The sequence below is a fragment of the Hydra vulgaris genome, chromosome 01 (assembly GCF_038396675.1).
Source record: "Hydra vulgaris chromosome 01, alternate assembly HydraT2T_AEP".
In the NCBI taxonomy this organism is placed as follows: domain Eukaryota; kingdom Metazoa; phylum Cnidaria; class Hydrozoa; order Anthoathecata; family Hydridae; genus Hydra; species Hydra vulgaris.
In genome coordinates, this window is record NC_088920.1 from 20,560,346 (window position 1) to 20,582,500 (window position 22,155).

Consider the following 22,155-nt stretch of genomic DNA (forward strand, 5'->3'; position numbering starts at 1 on the left):
TAAACAACTATGTTTTTTGTTGTTGTTGTTTGAAAAAGATTTTTTTAACTCGATTTGTTCAAATATCTTTTTATTTTCAGTAAAACCATAAAAAAACTTTGAAAACCCCACTTAGAATTTTATATCGTGAAAAAATTAAATAAGTATTTCAGTTTTTTATTTTATTACTGTTTTTATTATTTTTCTTGAGCCGCCATGTTGTTCTAATAGATATATAATGTTTAAATATTTGGAAACAGAAACTTAAAAATTATGTTTTAAATGCAGCATTTAACCCATGTTGCAATTAGCCCGTTGATAAATGCCGGTCAGTTTATTTAAGTGAATTTAATTCAAGTTAAATACGAATTAAAATATAAACTTTTATATATCTATACATATATATGTAAATTAAATGATACAAAAGTATGATAAATGAGAAAAGAGTAATCGTTTTTCTTAACTTTTTGTATTTATTCAGAAGTCTATTAAGTTATACTTTTAAACTACTTTTCACTATTTTACGCAAATATGTGTCTTAGTTACCGATCAAATGTCTGTTTTGTCGATATTGAAAACAAATTAAATATTTAATTTACCATTTTAGCTTAGAGTTCACTGTTCAATAGCAATTATGAAGTTGATCAACGAAAAGCAAAAAATCTTTACTTCTGAAAAAATTCTCATGCAAATAAAATCATACCACAAAATCATACCTCAAAAATATAAAAAAAGTTATAAACATTGTACTAAATTAACACGATAAACTTTATTTCCAACATAACTTTATGAAATTTAGTTAAAAAAAAGGGTAAAATCTAAATCAAAATATATAATAAAATAATGTAAAAATAATAAAAAAATCATAAAATGTATATAATTTTAATTTATATACTTAATAATCCTTATGTAAATATATATGTTAACATAAATATAGAAAATCTAATATTTCTTAATAAAACAATAAAAAATCTCACAGCGAAAACTCTTGGTGTTTAGAAACTGTCATCATGTAAAATTTAATCCCTTAAATTTGAGAGGGATTGAGTTCATCAGATCGTCATTACTCTTAAACGCAAAATAAAAAAGTTTTTTCTTTGCCATTCGTTTTTCATCCCTCTAATCCCTTTTTAATTTATTTCATAAACCAACCATATAAATTAAACCAAGTTTAATTTATAAGTTTTAGATAAACCTTAAACGTAAAAAAAAAAAGTAAACAAGTGGAATCAGATTGTGCTAATTAAAAAATAATTTGAAAAATCTGATCTCTTTGTAATTTAACCCTTAAACCAATTTGGTTTAAATAACCAGTATTTGTGGTAGTTGGGTTAATATTAAACATCCAAGTGAGCACGTGTTCAAGATGTCTTGGTATTGCGGTAAATGTCATGGTAATGCGATAGTGGTGTAGTGGTAAAGCGCTCGCTTCATAAGCGAGAGGTTCCGAGTTCGATCCCCACCACGTCCCTGGTAGTACCGCGCTCAACTTGTTTTTTCGCGCAGCGGCCTTGTTTGTCAAGGTTCGTGTTTCGGAGTTTTAGAGTTGAGAGAGGGTTGTAACCACAAATAGCCTCCTCATCTGTAGTGGCCTTCTCGGCCTTGAGGCGCGGCAGTTTCAAATTGATACTTATTGGAACTTTATTCTGAGCATGCGCAGTCAACACTTGTAAAACTGTAGAAAATTTTAGGTTATTTTAATTATTTCTTGCTGAAGCTCAGCTACTCCAACTTGATTTTATTTATGTTTGATATTTCAAAATTTTTCTTAACCGAAGCGATTTGTTTCAGAGATAACTGATAAAACCTTGTTTTATAAATTTTGGTGTTGCAAATAGGATTTTCAAGGAAAACTTTTAAATTAAACGGTAAAAAATTGTTCTTAAAATTTCATATTTTTTAAGCATCTATGTTATAATAAAACGAATTTTCTGTATCTGAAAGTAAATATTTTTATTTTCATCAGTTTATTGTACTTCCTTTAAACTTAATTGTAGAGACCGATTATTTTTTTTTTGGGGCTAATTTTTAATTTATCTTACACAATGTTATATTTAGATATTTTATAAACATGGACCATTTAACCAAGTTAAGTCTCATTTGCAGAATATGTGGAGAATATATAAGGAAAGACTCAGTTGATGTGTGTAAATATTCTGAAAGAATCGAAAATTCATTTTATATAAACATCAACATTGATAATAAAAATGTTCATCCACAAAAAATGTGTTGGAAGTGCTATATCATTATGAGGAACATTGAAAAAGGCTCTAGCACCAGTGTTAAAGTAGTTGAATGGCCATTACCATGTGCAGGCAAATGTTCCTGTTTTTCTAAAGATTCTGGTAGGAAAGTTAAAAAATGTAAATCTGGTCGGCCATGTATAATAGAACAAAATCAGAAAAGATGGACCAGGCCAATCATTAATAGCTTAATTGCTAGTATACCAGAACAAAATTTGCGTTTAAATGCAATTGATATTGATCCTGTATCAAATCCCCATTTAGACTTATGTATATGCAATTTGTGCAACAACATTATGTATAAGCCACTAATACTGAAAGAGTGTCATCATTCTTTTTGCTCAGTGTGTATATTTAAGGAGATTGAAGGAAAGCTGGAAACAGAAACAAAATGCTTTATTTGTAATCTACACATTCCATTATTTACAATTGTAAATTCTGTTAATGTAACACAGTTGATAGAACGCATTATTTTAGGTTGCAATAAGCAATGTAAATTAAAATTTGCGGTTAAAGACAATGAGCTTAAAAAATTGCACGAAGAAATTTGTATTGGTGATCAATTATTACTGACTCCGATTAGCAAAAAAAATCATGTTGGACTTGATACAACTCTAGCTGATGTATTTTTATTATAAGACAATGATGCTATACCACGGATTGTCGAAGATGCTGCATTACATGTAATAAAGCAAAAGCTAGTTATCTCTGAATCAAACTTTATTGCATTTCCTTCCTGAGGACCTAGGGTAGGCGTATTTTTAGTATATAGCAAAATAAAATAAACTGTATTATGTTTTGTTGTAATTAATAAAATATAATTTGATTTCACTTTTCTTTCTAGCCTTTGTACTTTACTTCCAACTCGATGGCATACAAAGAGGGCTCAGATGTTAGTAAAACGACAATTAAAAAAAGACATCAAGCTGTTTTAAATTCTTTAAATGTGACCTCTGGTATGGCCAGCACATCAAAACTTCAGCAAACCTCTGCTACTTTGAATTCATTCGAAGTAAAAGATCATTTTAAAATATTGAAGATGTCAGACATACCTTTATCAGTTATAAGTGCTGAAGAAATGATAAGTATGAAAGCTCATATGGGAATTACATATTCAAACATGAAGATACTTGCAAGGTAAATTAACTTCATATATATATATATATATATATATATATATATATATATATATATATATATATATATATATATATATATATATATATATATATATGTATATATGTATATACATATATATTATTTTTATATATACAAACTTTAAATTTGACCAAATCAAACTAAAATAAAAATGTGAATAAATAAAAAAACAAAATGTTTAAAATTTTATTATAGCTTAAAACCAAAGATATAAAATGTGCATCAAACAAAAAGCAACGAAAAGTAGCTAAATCCTGGTCTGGAGAGGATTGGGTAGTTTGTAATGCTCTGTTTAATATTGTTTTTAATGTATTTAGATAAATTTAAATCTACTTTAAAAAAAATTATGCAGATTTGCAAAAATTCATTCAAAAAGGTCAAATACCAAGGTTTGCAAAGTATTGTAACAATGTCATTGATTCACCAATTTTCAAAATTCCTTTAACACAAGTATTTTTATAATATATATATATACATATAGTATATTATATTTTTACTTATTTATATCATTTTAATATTGTTTTTATTGATTTAATGAATCTAGGTTGGCATTCCGTCGTTGCATATCTCATTAGGAATTTATCTTAAATTTTTGCTGCTGGAAGATGGCTGTCATCTCATAGATATAAAAATTGCAGCTAAAATGTGTTTAAGAAATAACACTGTAAACAACAAAAGTTTTGATGAGTATATTGCACATCAGTTGAAAATATATGAACAAGAAAAAATTATTTCTGAATATTGTGAAAAAATAACGCTAATTCATGAAGCAATGGCAACACAAGTTCTACGTTCTCCTGAAAATAAAGAATATCTTAATGAAATTTTTCAGCCCAGAGTAGTTCATTTTATGGAGAACTAAAATACTAAGGTATAATAAGTTAATATTCGAAATAATGAAATAAAATACTGTATAGTTTTATGTGAATGAAACATTTATCAATGTAATAGCAAATGCTTCTGTGTGTGTGTTTATGTAGTGCTGTTTTTTATATAGCTTATTGAATTAGAAGAGTTAAAAACTAAAACATTTGAAAAATCGCATGGACCACTTGTGAAAAAGCTTGATGAAGTTCTATGTGGTCTTAATGTTCAAAGACAAGCTTACTATGGAAAATGCTTTATGGGGAATCATGTTCATAAAATGTTAAAGGTTTTTCCATACATATTTTTGCATACTTGTAAATATAAATTGTATAAATATTTTTGTAAATATATAATGTATGGAAGTACTAATTCTGTAAATTATAAAATTTATTTTTCATCTATTAATTAAACAGTGTCCTACATCTTTGCAATTCGATACCTAAAATAGTAACAGATCTTGGACTTATTGATACAGATGTACATAACGAGGCAAAGGTCTTAAGTGAGAAATTTGTAAATTCTCCAAATATGGTACATGCTACAACTTTATGAATTCAAGTGAAATAATTAATAATAGTCATTATTAGAGTTAGGTAAAAATACATATTTATAAACTGTTTGTATTAAGTTACTTGTATTAAATTTCTTCTTGCTTGCATAATTATTCTTACTTTGTTTTTCACGTTTTTTAATTTAATTTTTTTTTTTTGGAATCAGAAGGAGTCATTGGAGAATTAATGAGTTACTTTCGTAAAACATGGCCCAATGAGTCCATTACGCCAAAAATGCATTTATTAGAAAACCATTGTGTTGATTTCATTAGAAATTGGGGTTTAGGTCTTGATATTTATGGAGAGCAAGGCTTAGAAAGCATGCATGCTGAATTCAACAGTATGAACAGCACCTTCTGCCATATGAAAGGAAAACAAAGACTACAAAGTATTCTGTCCAATCATTACATCAAAAACTCCCCAGAAGCTTTGGAAATTCGTCCAACAATTCAAGAAAGAAAAACTTATAAAAGAAAAGGCTTGTGATGTTTCATAGATAATTGTATATACGATAGTAATTGCATAACGACTTAATTTTAATGTTTATTGTTAAAAATATGTATATATATATATATATATATATATATATATATATATATATATATATATATATATATATATTCCAAATATAATAAATATTTAGTATAATAAATAAGTAATATTTTGTATACTAGACAACAAAGAATATTTCATTTTATATTTATTAGATTGTTATTCCTTAAGTTTTTGCGGACATCTTAGAAAGTTTCTATAGTTACTTTCGGAAGTTTTAGGGGGAAAACATATATTTTTATTTTACGAAAAAAGTATATAAAAAAAATAATCGGTTCTTCAAAATTTGACAGAATCTCCAAATGCCCTAACTCCTTCTCTTAAACATTTCAGCTTTTGTTAAAAAATTCATTTAAGTACTTATTTATCAAGAATTACTGACTTCCCTAAAATTTTTAATTAAAAAAACTGAAAAGTTCTGGATCCTATAAAATAGGGGTAAATGCTTTTTATATATATATATATATTTTATTGAAAACTAGTATAACCTAATATTTATTAAAATAGAAAAATTTAATAAACTATTTTTATCAATAAGTATTTAAAATTTAGTTGTTAAAAAAAAGTGATTTTTATGTTTTTTTTTTGCGTTCCGCATCTTTATTGAATAATTAACCAAATAAATATTTGTCAATGCGCCTGCCCAGAATAAAGTTCTATTACAAAACCACCGTGGAGGAGGTCAATAACAAAAAAACAAAAAAAAAATTTGCAACTAATGTCAAACTATTTTGAAAAAAGCTAGTGATATGGCATATTCATTACCATCTCTCTACAATTTCCTAACGACTGTAATCAAGCTTTTGAAGCGAACGTCTGAAGCATGTGATTGCCCTATTTCCCAAATTGGAAAGCCTTTAAACTTTATAAAAATCGTCCTTTAAGGTTCCTAAAGGGATTCAAAATAAATCTTAAACATGAAATATCTTTCAAGCCTGTAGCTTTTTTAAATCCTTGCTTTCCATTAACAGAAAAAAGATGTATGCATAATGTGCAAAATGTAGCTCCAATCATTTCTGCTACTCGCAATAAGACGCTAAAACTGGCTAGTTTTGGTCAACATAGATTATGTTGAAACAGATTAAATTGAATTTGCTGAGATGAAGGCAAAGGTTTTCTTCCAAGAGAAAAAGTCTTTACATTTTGAAAATAAATAAAATCAATTTATACTAATACTTATTATTTCTCTTTTATTATTACACATTATTAAATGTTAGTTAAAAGTTATTACAATCAACAGTTTACATTATATCTGGGTTTTTTCTTAATAGTTCAACAACCTGCACTTAAATCTTAACTAAAATCTGGTTATTTAACTTTATTGTCCCATAATCTTAATAAAATAATTAAAGATTTCTTTCAGCATCCCGTTCTCAACTTTGCAACTACAAAAGGAAAAACTGAAGAACAAAAACATATTATTTATTGCAAAAATTTGGAGGATTCAAGTAACAAAGTACTAATAGAGATCAAAGCTATAAGCAATTGCAAAACTTGAAATTAATGACAGAGAAACATTTTTGAAAATAATTTTGGCTGTTATTAAGTTTAGTGACAAGATTGACAAAACAAGTAGCGCTTAACAAAAAAATGCTTAAAAGGTTAAATAGCTTTTATTTTTGCCATAAAGAATTTATTTTACAAAATTAAACTTTTACAAAATGTATATAAATGGCTGGGGCAAGAAGAAGACAAATTCAGCCCTATCGCCAAGCACCTTCAAAACAAGAATATAAATAACAAAAAAATGTATTACCGTTATCAAAATATAATATATGCATAAAATACATATATAAATGCAAATATAAAAAATACTTTACATGTAAATATATAATTTTTTTTTTAATAATTTCTATTTATTAAGAGTTCGAATTTAAAAATAACTAAAAATGAGATAAAACATGAACATCAAAGAAAGGTAAAATACCAATTCAGATTAAAATAAATAAATATGATCAAAAATAAAGTAAATAACAAGTAAATAAAAGGAGTGATTACTCCTATTTAAAAGTTTCAGAAGAAGTCTAGTTCGTTGTCAATTATCAAAAGTTTAATTTTTATTTTATTTTTAAATTGATCAAGGGGAGGAATTTTTTTTAACTCATTATCCAATAACGTGTTCCATAATTTAGGTCCTCTGATTGCAATCGAGAACTTAGTAGCGGAATAATATGCTTTTGATTGAATATAACTGTTATTAGAAAATCTTGTTGGGTATAAATGATTTGTTTTTCAAAAAATGAATTAAATAAAATGGGTGCCATTTTATTATCTCCTTAGAACATAAATATAAGAATATGATATAAATTAAGTTGAAATACGTCGAGTATTTTGAATTTATTAAAAATAAATTAAGTGTGCGAGAAGCGATCCACATTTCCAATAATTCTTACAGCGTGTTTTTGTTTAATTGAAAGCTTTTTATTTTTAGATTACATTAATGCTGCACAAAAGCAGCGTTACCGTAATTTAGATAGCAATGAATAAAAGAAAAATAAATAAATTTCAAAAAAGTTTGATTTAACAACTGTTTGGCTTTATATAAAAGGCCTATATATTTTGAGATTTTATTATGGATTATACGTATGTGCTCTTTCCACGTTACATTTTCATCTAAAACTACACCTAGAAACAACAAAGTACGCTCTCTTTTGATATAAGAATTATTAATAAAAAGCTTACGAATTTTTAAAGAAACGTTGTCTTTATCATGAAAACGATGGAGGAAAGTATATTTTGTCTTTTTAATATATATGGACAATTTATTTGATATAAACCATTCACTTAGTTTCGCAAGCTCTTTGTTCATTGTTGCAACTTAAATATTAATATCTTTATTAGAATAAAATACATTCGTATCGTCGGCAAATAAAATTGAGTTTAAGATATTGAAAAATTTACTCAAGTTATTTATATAAATGAGAAATAAAAGAGGCCCTAGAATTGATCCTTGGTTCTCAAAACAGAGTTGTTAAACGTCAACTCATTGATGCCATTGATTGAAATTCTACCTGAAACATACGAGAATGTCAAAGCGTTAAATATTATTCAAGTGAATGATGTGGAATTTTACATTTCATTTAATCTAAAAATGGGTAGAATCATTTTTGGATTTCAATTCCGATTGAGCAAGATATTCTAATAGAATGCGGATCTTTAAGATCTTTGGCACATTGAAGGAAAGATAGGTCAAGTTTGTTGCTAATGGCTCAATTTTAAACTTTGCCTAAAATTTGTAAATGTAATCTAAACACTGTTAATCAATATGGGCAGTGCTCGTTTTAGATGCGACTCCCCCAATCGAACTCTATCTTCTTCGTGGAATTGATAATCATATTTTCGAAAAACTTATAGACTTGTTGCCTGGAGCCAAAGAATAACCAGTTGAGTTGTTTCACCTCCAGCCGTACCATGGCGGACACTTTAGAAGCAATGATTATTGTAAATTTTTTAAAAAACAAAGTGTTGAAAAATGTTGAATTTTTTTTTAAACAAATGGTTGAAAAGTTTTGCGTCTATGTAGTCTTTAGTTTTACTGAAACTCTAAGAAATTTCTAAAAAGTTATTTATTCATGTTTTAAAACAAGGCTTTCTTTTAGCGTTGTTCCAAAAAATGAAGATAAATTAATATTCCAAATTAATTTTAAATTCTAGTTATTATCCAAATAATAATCTATTTTAGCAGGTAAATCAAAGGGTCTGTTTTGAGACGAATTGACTTGACAGGCGTCAACATCAATTATCTTTAATTGTAGATCAACGTAACTTTTTTACAGTTTATGAGTTGACTAAAATAATCAGTTTTTTCCTTTTCTTTGTCAGTCTCTTTTTTTTTTTTTTTATTGGTCTTTACTTTTTCATCTACCGTTTCTTACCTATTGGTCACTTCATCTTTATTGTTATTTTCTTTTTCAACTTGCTTATTTTCTTTCGTTTGGTATTTCCACAATTTTGTATCCGCAAACACTAGTTAGATCATTTTGTGTTTCACCTTCACTTTAGATTGACATTAAAAAAATCACTCATTTCTAATTATTTATTAAGTATATATCGGTTTGTTATTATTTGTCTCATTTTTCTTAAAAGTTTATTTCCATTTTTTCTTTTCACTTCATTTCTTTTTTCAGCTGGATCTTTTGAAAAAACTTTACAAAAATGAGCCTTGTCATCGAAAACCATGATGCATTTCACAAAAATACAAATAAATGTTTTGGTTCTTAATAAGATAAATATTTATGTGTATTTATAAATATGTATTTTGACTTTTATACAAAAAATTATAATTATTATTGCAGAAATTTGTTTTTTCAATCACAATATGTGGTGTGTATAAGTGTGTGTTTGTTTGTGTGATTGTGTGTGTTTTTGTGTTAAAAACGATATTATGTTTTATAAAAAATGCATTTTTCATATCAGACTGTTAATTATTTAACTGTAGGCTTAAGTTTTAATTTTTACCTAAATTAATCTCGAAAATATTTTTATTTAAATGTCTATATGCAGAGCAATGTTTTTAATTTCAACTTTTAAAGATGTTATATAGGCTGAAGTGTAAATAAGGTGTATTTCGTAATTAATTTGTTACATAAATAAAATCGGCTTTTATTTATAGTTCAAATTATTTTCAAACATAAAAGATAGAGAATTAAATATTTCCAGGATACGATAAAGCTACTAGTTGCCTTGAGTTTAATTTATAGTATGAAAGAAGTTTTCTGTTAATCGTGTGAGAACTCATTTTCTATTTTAACATGAATAGTATGTTTGCATAGATATTAATTCGGTAAACTTTTAATGTATTTATTTATTTCTGTATGGGTATTTCACGGATAAGTTTGTTTTTATGAAATGCTATTCTAGAATTAATTTAGATTTTTGCGTACTTTCCAAGGTTACGTTTGCGTATTTAGGAAACTCACCTTAAACTAAAGTAGTTTCAAGGTGAGTTTCCACTCATCCATTTTAATTCGGGAATGGGAATGAGAATGGAAAAAAAATCACACGAGCATGCGCAGTTTTCTTTGTTTGTCTTTTTTTTACCTTTCTTTTCCTGTTCCAATTTCCCTCATTTGTTTTTTTTTACCTTTCCTTTCCTGTTCCAGTAGAAAAACGGATAATTGGAAACTCGCTTTTCAGTTTCGTTGTGATAATTAGTTTTAAAAAGCTCAAAGTAGACTCATCTAAAGATCATCGATAGAGGTAAAGGTCATCAAAATGATCGTCAAAAGAGGTAGATGAATAAAATAAATTCGTATCATCTGCAAACATTCAAAAAATGTAAAGACTTTTGAATGTTTTACTATTTGTATTAGTATCACCGTCAATTATGACAAACTGTTGTCCATTATCTTCATATTGAATCATTTAAAAGATTTTTTTATACAAATTTTTTTATTTTTTTAATTAAAATTCAATAATACAAAGTATCAAAAGCTTATACAAGGTCAAAAAAAGCTCTTAATACGAACTTTTCCCCAAACAAAATAATTTACCAAATTGTTTTAGAGGACATTTCTTTAAATTCGCAAATAAAAAGTTTTTTGGTTTGTCTTTGTTTTTTGATTTCTAAATTGTTTAACTGATGTCAAATTTTTAACAAGTGAAAAATATGGGAGAAAAGAATAAGGAATAACTGCTTTCACTGTTCTTGTTTTAAGAAATATATATAGATGTGAGTTTGTCAGGATATTGTCTATGGAAGTAAATGAAGTTGAAGTGACTAAGGAAGGTTTATTTATAAATATGAGCATACCAAGCTGAAATGAATTTTCAAAGAAGAGTTTGTGTTGGCGAGTTCATTGTATTTCGAACTGTCCATTTTCACATCTCCTTGTAAAAACGACGTGAACATTTCTTTTTTGATGTAATTTTTGATAAGAATCTGTTTCAAATAGTTAGAAAATTCATTAATATTGTCACCTAGTGGTTTAAAACAAGTAGTTACTTTTATGATTAGGACTTTATACTTTTTTTTATTAGGACTAATAATTTATACAGAGAGAGCATCAATTTCTTTTATTTAGGTTGTGTGTGTGTGGTTTTTTAGGTTCTCCCAAAAGTCCTTATATTTATATAAACTTTAGCCACGCCTCCTTGTTTTTAAATTTTTATTTTAAAAGAAATCATTTTAAAATTAGAAATTTTAAAATTTGAATTTGTTGGAGAAGATTTGTCTGCACCTCCTGTCCCGCAAAGTAGGTGATTTTCAACTTATAGTCAGTTTTTTCTTGAATATAGTCGGCTAGTCATAGTACATTTCTAGTCATCGTACTTCATTGTACATTTGACACATTTCAATTATTAGAATTATAGATTTGAGAAGCTTTTTTTATTTTAGAATGCAATCGTATTTTTTACAGATTTTCCCATTCCCCCTCATTTATTACTAAAATTATCTCCTGCTCACTCCTTTCCTTATTTGCAAAACTCTTTTTATAATACTTAGCCATACTTAATTATAACGTACTCACATACGTTGCTAAATCTTATGACATATTCCATTAGCTTTTTTCTTGTATCTAGTATTTTGTTCGCGTATTTTTTTCTATTCAACTTTGTTATATTTACAGTTCATTAAGTTACTATTCCATGACACGATAAATAATACAATATAAAAAATATATAACATAACATTGTAACAATACTTTCTTATCATGAAAATTAAAAATGCTTATTTCAAAATATAATTATATTTCTTAAAATGTAAATATAATATTGTAAAGAAAATTCGTAGATGACTAGGGAGACTTGTCATTGAGTACCCATTGAAATGTTAAATAAAATTTAGTTTTATAATTATATATGTATATATATATATATATATATATATATATATATATATATATATATATATATATATATATATATATATATATATATACAGTACTGGAAAAAACATTTGCAACCAACATCGAACAATGCTAAAAAGTGTTCCTAATTTTAACGTCTCTTAAAAACGAAACGAACTATACTACCACAGCAAAAAGTTCAGGAGTTGGAGTCATAGCATGCCATGACATGAGCAATCAGCTGACAGGTGACAGCACACAGGCAGAATTTCGTTGACAAGTGCAATTTTGCAGCGGACAAAACAAGTGCAACTTTTTTGGTTTGTTTCATTTTCTTAAGTCTGGTCCGTGTCAACGTCACGAAAGTTTTTTAATAATTAAAGGAAGTATCCAGAAGTTTCAAGAAGTTTCCAGAAGCATGCAGAAGCTTCCAGAAGTTTCCAGAAGAAGCATCTGGAAGCATCCAGTAGCATCCAGAAACATTCAGAAGCATCCAGACGCATCCAGAAGCTTCCAGAAGCATCGAAAAGAAGCATCTAGAATCTTCCAGAACAGGTTCACACAGGTTAATTTTACTATATAAGAGACATTTAAATCGACATGTAATTCAGTCAGTATATGGAAGTCAATCAGTCAGTATTATCAAGACAGTTTATCGAAGTGAGTTTTATCAAAGTGTTTTATTGAAGAACATCAATACAAGAAGTGAAATATAACAAGTGTTTCATTACATCAATACAGTCCACATCCAACCAAGACGTTGTGTTCCACAGAGCATTATTGTATCATCACAAGGTAAATGTAACACTGTAAGCCTTGAGAAGTGTGATTATTTATTTTTATTATTTTTATGACTTCAAGTGAAAAATGGCTTCCGACAGTCTTGGATTGGAACTAAGAAAGAAAATTATTGGCCATTACGTAAGTGGAATGTTACAAAAAAGTATTTGTGATAACTATCGCGTGAAAAAATGGACCGTATCAAGACTATGTTCCAAATATCGTTCTACGGGGAAGTTGGCAGCAGATAACCAAGGTGGAAGATCGCGTTCCACCACTTCTAGAGAGGATTCAATGATCTTCAGATCCGTCAAGAAGGATCCCTGGATATCATCAGTCGAGATACAAAAGCAATTAGAGCCTGTATTGGACCGAACAATCAGACGACGTGCTGTTGAAGCCGGATTGTTTTCTCCACGCCCTGCAAAGAAACCGCTGATTTCACTAAAAAACCAGAAGAAAAGACTCCTGTTTGCTACATCTCATATTAACTGGTATGTGCAGAAATTGCGAACTGTCCTGTTCAGTGAAGAATCGAAGTACAACATCATTGGGTGCGATGGCATTTGTCGTGTACGTCGACCGGCCGGAAAACTCCTCGATTTACGCTACTGCCATAAGACCGTGAAGCATGGTGGAGGCAATGTAATGGTCTGAGGGTGTTTTTCTGCTAATGATCTAGGTCCAATACATCAAAACGATGTAATAATGGATCATTTAATGTATAAAAATATTCTGAAAGATGTTATGTTACCTCATGCTGAATGGAGTATGCCAATAAAATGGGTTTTTACAAGACAACGATCTCAAACACACTGCAAAAGTAGTCAAGCAGTGGTTTCAAGACAACCACCTATCGGTGATGGATTGGCCGCCTCAATCTCCGGATCTCAACCCTATCGAGAACCTGTGGGAGATCGTCAAACGCAGAATTAATCGTGAAGGTGTTCGTAATAAGGATCAACTGTTTGAACAAATCCAAAAGGCCTGGGTAGCGATTCCACGAAGTTTCATTGATCACCTGATCGAATCTATGCCTTGAAGATTCAAGGCTGTGATCGACAACATTGGATTCGCCACGAAATATTGATAGCGAAATACAGCTTGGTCAACATTTTGTCGAGTTGCACTTGTTTTGTCCAGAACGAAATCAACTTTTTTTAATACTTTTGATTAATTTATTAATTTTCGTGTGCAAATAATGAACTTTGTGATGAATAAAACTTGAAGAACTTTGTCTCTAAACAGTTACATAGTTATTTCTCTAAATTGAAAAAATACAGCACTTTTATATAAAGAAACTAAATTAGCATTATTTGGTTGCACTCGTTTTGTCCGATACTGTATATATATATATATATATATATATATATATATATATATATATATATATATATATATATATATATATATTATATATATATAATATATATATATATATATATATATATATATATATATATATATATATATATATATATATATATATATATATATATATATATATAATATATATATATATAATCTATTATTTATTAATATATTACAGATATAATAATATATAGTCATAAATGGCAAAAAAGTCAGTGATATATATAAATTTTTTAGTAGAGAGTTTTCTATAGTAACGTATAGGTAGCGATTGTGCGGCCGTGGCGCACTGGATAGAGCGCTTCCTTTATAAGCAGGAGATCCAGGTTCGAAACGAGCTCTGGACAAATTTTCGCGTCAAGGTAAGGAAGGAGGCGTGAACTTCCTGGTTAAATGCACTTCCGCGGTGTTCTGTGACAAGACCGTTAGGACTTCTTGGGGCACCTAAATAAAAAAAAAAAAAAAAAAAATTTACAGTGATATAAATCGCTTTATGATTTTTTTTTTTTTTAGTTATGATTTTAGTTTTAGTTGACAGGAATAATTATTGTTAAGTAATGTTAAATATTGTTTCAATATCGGTATTTTTAGAAATTATGTTGTTATGTAGGTACAAAACCCTGAATGAAATAGAGTTTTATGAGATTGTTTCTTAAGCATTGTTTCTTAAGCAATGCAAAGTTACCTGTTTGTTACCTTACGAAAATTTTAAATAAATATATTTATGTTAATTTTTTAGATTTTTATATATTTTAATTTTTAAATATATATATGTTTTTTTTTTTTTTTTTAAATAAATATATATAAGTCTAAAACGCCAAAAACAAAATAGTGAAAAAATAAAAAAATTGAACCCCCCTCAATTTTTTTTTTATTCAATTTTTTTTGTTCTTTAATCCTTACAAATTCGTAAAATATAATAGAATCTTTACAGAGTAAGTAAAATTAAAAAAAAAAAAAATTACAAAGTTACGTTATACAAAAAAATATATAAAGTAAAACTGTAAAGCATTAGAAATTACTTCAAAAAACGCGGAAAACTTGCAGAAGACCGACGGTCTTTTCATCAAGAAACCGCTATGCGTTACTAATATTTTTGGATGCTTTTATTTAAAATAAGTTTATATTTAAAAAAAAAAAAAATGTTATCGGTTTTCGGCAGAATGAGAATAAAAATCCAAAATGCAAAAAACAAAGAATTCAGACAAAAAGAAGTTTTTAATTTTTAATTTTATTTCAATACACATAAATATAAGTAGGTACACGATTTGCTATATTGGTAATATAGTCGTTCAATTGTTGATATATAAGCTTATCATTTGTTTTTGTGTTTTTGTTATTGCTATTGTTTTTGAGTTATTTAGAGTTTTTTGAGTTATTAGAGTTTACATTGGTTTCGGAACAAAGTAAGTTTTATACATAGTTTTAAAAGTTTTTGGGTTAATAAAAGTTCATAAAGTTGTTAGTGTTTAATGATCTTTTAGAACGTTTTCAGAGTATTTAAGTTATTCGATTTTTCCATTTGAGTATTTTTTGATATTAATTTGATATATAGATATACCACGGTACGAAATGGAAAAGTGCGAGAAATTAGTTTTCTTAAAAGGTACGTTGAAGTTTCCTGTTCCTCTGGTATGGTATCTATTTTTCCTATTTTGGAAGAAATTCTTTGAAAAATGAGAAGAAACAAGTCCAAATTTATATATGAGCATAAATAACAAATTTTGGAATATATTGATTTGATATACATTTAATGCTTTCAATTTTTTTAAAAGTGGCTCAGCATGCGAGAGTTTACCCTTATTAAAAACTATTCTTGCAGCATGTTTTTGTTTTCGATGTAGTGTGGTTAGTTTGGATTTATGAGTGCTCGCCCATGCAACATTAACGTATATGAAGTAGCTTTGTATAAACGAGAAGTATAGAAACTTTAAATTATCATTGTATATATATTATCAAGTATGGAACTAGAATTGTAAAGGATACCAATGATTTTTGATATTTTGGTATTTAATACATCTATATGTGATTTCTATGAGATGTTCTCATCAATAAGTATCCCTAGAAATTTAGTTGCTTGGGTTCTCTCTATTTCTTTAGTATCTATATTTCGCGAAGGTAAATCGGGTGGTATTTTTTTAAGATTAGAATGAAAAAGAATGTATTTGGTTTTTTCTGTGTTTAGCGATAACTTGTTAGATTTTAACCAGCTGTTTATTTTTTCAAGTTCAGTATTTGTAGTTTCATAAAGAGGTGCAAGAATCAAACCTTGGGGGGACACCGCATTTTATTTTGAGTAATTTTGAAAATATTTTTCCATGAGCAATAACGCATTGTTTTCTGTCTAGTAAAAAATTTTTGAACCAGTTTAGTGCAACACCTTTTATCCCATATTTTTCCATTTTCCTAAATAAGATAGCGTGATCTACCGTGTCAAATGCCTTAGATAAATCAACAAATACTCCAAGGACGTATATTTTATTATCAAAGGAGTCATTTATATTATTTATAGGATCAAGAATTGCGTGTTCGGTTGAATGTTGCTTTCGGAAGCCAAACCGTTTTTCATTTAGGCTTTTGTTATTTGTTAGATATTTATACATTAGAGGAGGCTATTTATACATTCATACATTTGAGGAGGCTAATTTGAGGAGGCTACAAACTTTATAAGGTCATAACTTTTGAACAATGAGAGATTATTAGTCTAGTTGAGAATAGTAAAAAAATATTTTATCAACTTATATCTCTTACTTTTGGGGTAGAAGGGCAAATATTCTTGGGCTTTTTTGTTCCCACGTTCCAATTATTGCAATGTTTTGCAAACTATCATTATATGACATAAATGTATATATATAAATGTTTGTTCCATGTCTACATTGAAGTTAGCATTCTTAAATAGCAAAAAATGCTTGATACGCCCCTGCTGAGGCGCAATCTCATTTTTAGTACATGTCAAATAGGTTTATGGTGTTGTTCTTGAGTTTTCTAGGTGTTGTTCTTAGCTCAAAGTAGAGTGTAAAACCTGAAAATAAAATGTTTAAGTATTGGAAGTTTTTTTATTCCATATTTCTTATTTTTTAATTTTTATTATTAGAATAACATCTTATTGACTTTTTTTGTGCCTGCAATCACTATTTACTTTACTAAATTATTTTTTCAAAACCATCATTCAAAATTAATCATCCATTAAAATCTAAATTATAAAAAAACACAAAAAATTCCTTGCTGTTTTTGTTTCTAACTTCTTTCTTTTGCTCGTATGTGCCATGATGATCTTCAAGCCAATGATATGCACACATCGTGTCCGTTGCACTGGCCATTATAAATTAAATGTTTTCAAAGTTAAGAATATGAACTTTTGAACGTGGTGCGATTACATTAAGATGGTTGATTTTTAGAAACAGAAATATACTATAAAAACAGTTATGTAGTTCTTGCTTCTAGTTTTAATTATTAATTAGAACGTAATGCTTTTTCTTAACACAATAGTGACAGAACAACTGGAACAACACAAATGATAGTATTTATCCCAACTTGTTTCATTTTTAGATTAAACAATTTCATTTTCCCATAGCAGATCCATAGGCGAAATAAGGAACTTTAATCTAAGAGATTTTGAATTTTAGAAACATTTGAAAGGGTAAACTTAGAACTTGTTAGAGACTTAAATTTGTCACGAAACACTAATTGCAGAGAATGAGAAAAGAAAGCTATTTGTTTTGCAGTTATATTCAGAGATTCATTAAGATCTGTATCATCTTTGACTGAATCTTCTTACAATGATGGATTAGCTTTTTTTAATCCAGAGGAACGAGAATATATTTTTGTATAATTTCGTACACGAACAGGGCTCGTTTACTGGTTGGAACACTTTGAGCCGTAATAGCCTGAGAGAAGTAAGGAAGAATTAACTAGTAAGATTAAGTGTTAGTATCAGATTACTAAAATTTGGACAGATGTCCAGTAAAAAACTGCAGCTTATGTAGAAGAAGTAGGCACACATATTCCTTACTATTTTACAACTGTCTAAGTATAGTCCTTTGTATTATATAAGTTCGCGTATAATTGAATATATTGCGTTAAAAAAGTCTAACCAGTTGAAATTTGTCGTTTTATTCAAGAACCGCCCCTCTTGACATCATGATCTTGGGTTAGAGAATCTAGCCAACTTGAGTTTGTCGTTTTATTTAAGATTTCTCCCTGATAACCCTGCCTAAAAATTATCCTTTTTACTTTTACTATCATGATTCTGGGTTAAGAAATCTACGTAATTGGAATTTGTCGTTTTGTTTATAGTTATTCTGTTGCGATCTTGGCCGAAAGAATTAACTTTTGACAATGTGATTTTGTGTTAAAAAGTCTAACCAGTAGAAATTTGTCGTTTTATTCAAAAATCGCCCGTTTTGACATCATGATCTCGGGTTTAGAAATCTAGCCTATTGGAATTTGTCGTTTTGTTCACAATTATTCTATTGTGATCTAGCCTGAGAGAATTAATTTCTGACATTGTGATTTTGCCTTAAAAAGTCAAATCTTGGGTTGAGGAATCTAGCCCAATGGAACTTGTCGTTTTATTTAACACTTCTCCTCGGTAACCTTGCCTAAAAGTTATCGTTTTTATTTTTAACACCATGATTTTGGGTTGACAAATCTAGCCAATTGGAATTTGTCGTTTTATTTATAGTTATTTCATTGTGATCTAGCCCGAAAGAATTAACTTTTGTGTTAAAAAGTCTAACCAGTAGAAGTTTGTTGTTTTATTAATTAAATTAATTTATTAATTAATTTTATTAATTAAATTATATTGTTTAGTTAATTAATTAATTGTATAGTTGATGAAATATTTTTTGTACAATATTTTTAACTAGACTTATTTTATTATATGAAAAAAAAAAAAAAAGATTTTTTAAACCTAAAACGCGGTAATTTCAGCAAATATAAATAACTTCAAACATGGACTATCATTATTATAGCATTTGACTGAAATTTGAAAGCTAAAGACTATCATCATTTCGAAACTGGACTGTATTTTCTACACAGGGCGGCCGTTCATTAATAATTTGTGAATTTTATTGATTGTGAAAAAATTAAAATTAAATTAGAATTTGAAGAAATATTGTTGTTGTTGTTTTTTTAAGAATTATCGCCGTCGAATTCCACATCAAAAACGTTTTTTTTTTTTATATTTTTAATTAAAGGCCAATTTAATTTTTTTCATTAAAATCAGTTTTAATGTTTTTTTAGGTTTTTTAGGTGTTAGAAAATATGAGCATTTTTAACCTTTTTTAAAACTGTCTCAAAAACTAAGCATTTTTGCAATACAATATAAAAACATATTTTTATGACGTATTTTATAAATTGCGCAGAGCGAGCGTGAATAAATTGCGCAGAGCGTGCACTGCGCAAAGACTGTTACAGCTGTAGGAGCAACGCGTTGCGCTTACGACTGTAACAATCCCTTAACAGGCTTTTACTACTCCGTTAATGGAGTGTTCACATCAACTAAGTAAGCTTAATCAGCCTATAACAGCAACTTGCGTAAATAAATAATTTTCTTTATTAATTTTCCAAAAAAAAGTTGTATTATAGTTATACATTAAGGTAGGTCAAAATACTGTTTTTATTGATTTTGATCACCTTTGGGATCGTCCATCAATTACGTAATGCTAAAGTTTACTAATTACCAAACAAAGAAAAACAAAAGTTTTCCCTTTGTTTAAATAAAAAATAAAAATTGCTTATTAAGTTTAATGAAAACCGCCGCGTAAAGAACTTAAGGTCTCAAACTTTCTTTTTTTTATTAAATTTAGCGTTGCCTAATTTATGGATGATCCCTGTTCAGAGTTTCGGTTAACCCTTACGTTCCGAAGTACGTCTTTTAACGTTCTTGCTAGATCCAAAGTACGCCTTGTAACGTTTTGCAAATATAGGGTTAACTGACCTATTTCTGCCCACATCCTAATACTAGTTGGTTTTTAAAAGCACTAAAATCTTTAATGAAGAGTGGAATCGTTCTGTTATAAATATAAAAAATATAATTTTTCAGCTTTGCAATTTCTAAAATATTCCGTTTAAAATATACGATGCATCGAAAACATACTTAAAATATATAATAAATTTTTCGTCTACGTATACAATGTTTGGTATTTTCAAAGTTTTTCGATTACATTAAAATGTGTCTAAATCGCTTGAATTGCAAGTAATATTGGAAAATAATATTGTTAAAACTGTATAATATCGATAGTTCTTTAAATTTGTGAATTTCATTATACAATCAGAACTAAGTTCAAATGGCCAGAAATAAGTCTTTTAGCTTATGCTTTTAGCTAAAAAATTGATACCTAAACCCATGTTAACTTTAATTTTTTTTTTTAATTCTTTATATAATAATTATAATAGGCACGTATGTTATACTTAAATGAATAGGTTACTTAACAAAGTCGACAAGTGAATTGTATTCATTGTTAAGTATCTTATTTTAATCCAATTTTTTTTTTGTTATATTACACGATGCAAATTTATATTTTTAAATAATGAAAAGCAAAGTTGCCTTAAATTGATCAACTTACTCTACCTAATAGGTAGGATTAAGCGAGTCTAATAAGCAAAGTATAATAAAATCATGTAAATTGTTGTTTTTCCGGACTGCTATGGAGCGTTGGTTTGAAATTAAAACTAAAAGATGTCACTTAATGTTTTTGAGTTTTAGAATAAAATATATCGATACTGCCTAAATATTTTATTCTATATTTATACCTCAAAAAATAAGATCACATTGCATATATAGGTACTACCTATATATTTTGTCCGGTTCAACCATCCCAAGGTAAAAATATTATTGATGAGCTCAAAAATAGTAGGAATAATGATTCTAATGATAAATAACTGATTTCTTATGATTGTATATATATTTTAGTTTATTTTTCTTACTTTGGAAAGTTAGTTTAAACTTTTGATTTTAAATACAAAACGTCATTTACACTGCTTATCAACCTTGCTATATAGACATTATTTATGTATAATTACATGTAAAAATTGTATGAACATATATTTTCATACAATTTTCACATATTATATTACATTTAAGGAACATATATTTTCCTTACATGTGATAAAGTCATATTCAATTAATATATAACAATAATACTCTATAGTAGGCATGTTACATGAAATTTTAAAATTGATTTGGTTATTTGTTTATCATTAGAAAGAGTTTTGGTTCAATATTTTAAAAGTGTAAAAATTATCAAAATTGAAAAACAAGATTTGACAAATAATTTAAAAATGCATATACCACAATCTAATACAATTATTTAGATTTTTAAAAAATGTTTAAAAAGGTTTTATTGTTTACGAAAAGCTACTTTAATTCGTAATGACGTTAAATAATAATGTTGTTCTGTTAATTGTTTAACTTATTTAGATTTCTTTTATTTTACTGGTGGTTCTTTTTCCATAAATGATTGAAGTTTTAATTTTATTATTTAAAATCTTATATTTTTAATATTAAAATATTATATTATTTTGATAATAATATATAAATAAAAAATAATTGCTGTATTTAAATAAGAATATCTCCTTTAACTGAACTTAGTTATTTAATTTTGGTTTTTTCATTTAAATCTTTTTATTTTTTTGTAAGTTTTTGGCGCAAATTGTAATAAATGAATCAATAGTTTATAATTGAATTTAAAATTACTAATTGTGCATTTGCGCTTTTTTTAGTAATTGGGTTCTTAAAAAATAAATATAATTAGTAAAAAATAACATAATGTAATTATAATGCTATGTTACATAAGTAATTGCTATATTGCTATCATAAAATTATCGCTTATTTTTAGTTAAGTAATTTGAACGTTAGTTAAT

At 27.5% G+C, this 22,155-nt stretch overlaps 3 long non-coding RNA genes across 4 annotated transcripts in view; all 3 read left to right on the plus strand.

Annotated features, from left to right (window-relative positions):
- The first annotated feature begins 1,597 nt into the window (after positions 1 to 1,597).
- LOC136074813 (uncharacterized) lies at positions 1,598 to 3,669 on the plus strand. Its single transcript, XR_010635463.1, has 4 exons — positions 1,598 to 1,847; positions 2,038 to 2,971; positions 3,067 to 3,359; positions 3,576 to 3,669. It is a non-coding gene; the product is annotated as an uncharacterized LOC136074813 (long non-coding RNA).
- A 221-nt stretch (positions 3,670 to 3,890) lies between these two features.
- Positions 3,891 to 5,033, plus strand: LOC136074814 (uncharacterized). Its single transcript, XR_010635464.1, has 4 exons — positions 3,891 to 4,251; positions 4,378 to 4,533; positions 4,661 to 4,840; positions 4,965 to 5,033. It is a non-coding gene; the product is annotated as an uncharacterized LOC136074814 (long non-coding RNA).
- Positions 5,034 to 20,947: 15,914 nt separating this feature from the next.
- The window catches only part of LOC136075186 (uncharacterized), a 29,329-nt gene continuing 28,121 nt past the window's right edge, over positions 20,948 to 22,155 (plus strand). For both annotated transcript variants that reach the window (XR_010635731.1, XR_010635730.1), the window contains exon 1: positions 20,948 to 21,115. This is a non-coding gene — a long non-coding RNA (uncharacterized LOC136075186). The remainder of the gene's footprint in view (positions 21,116 to 22,155) is intronic.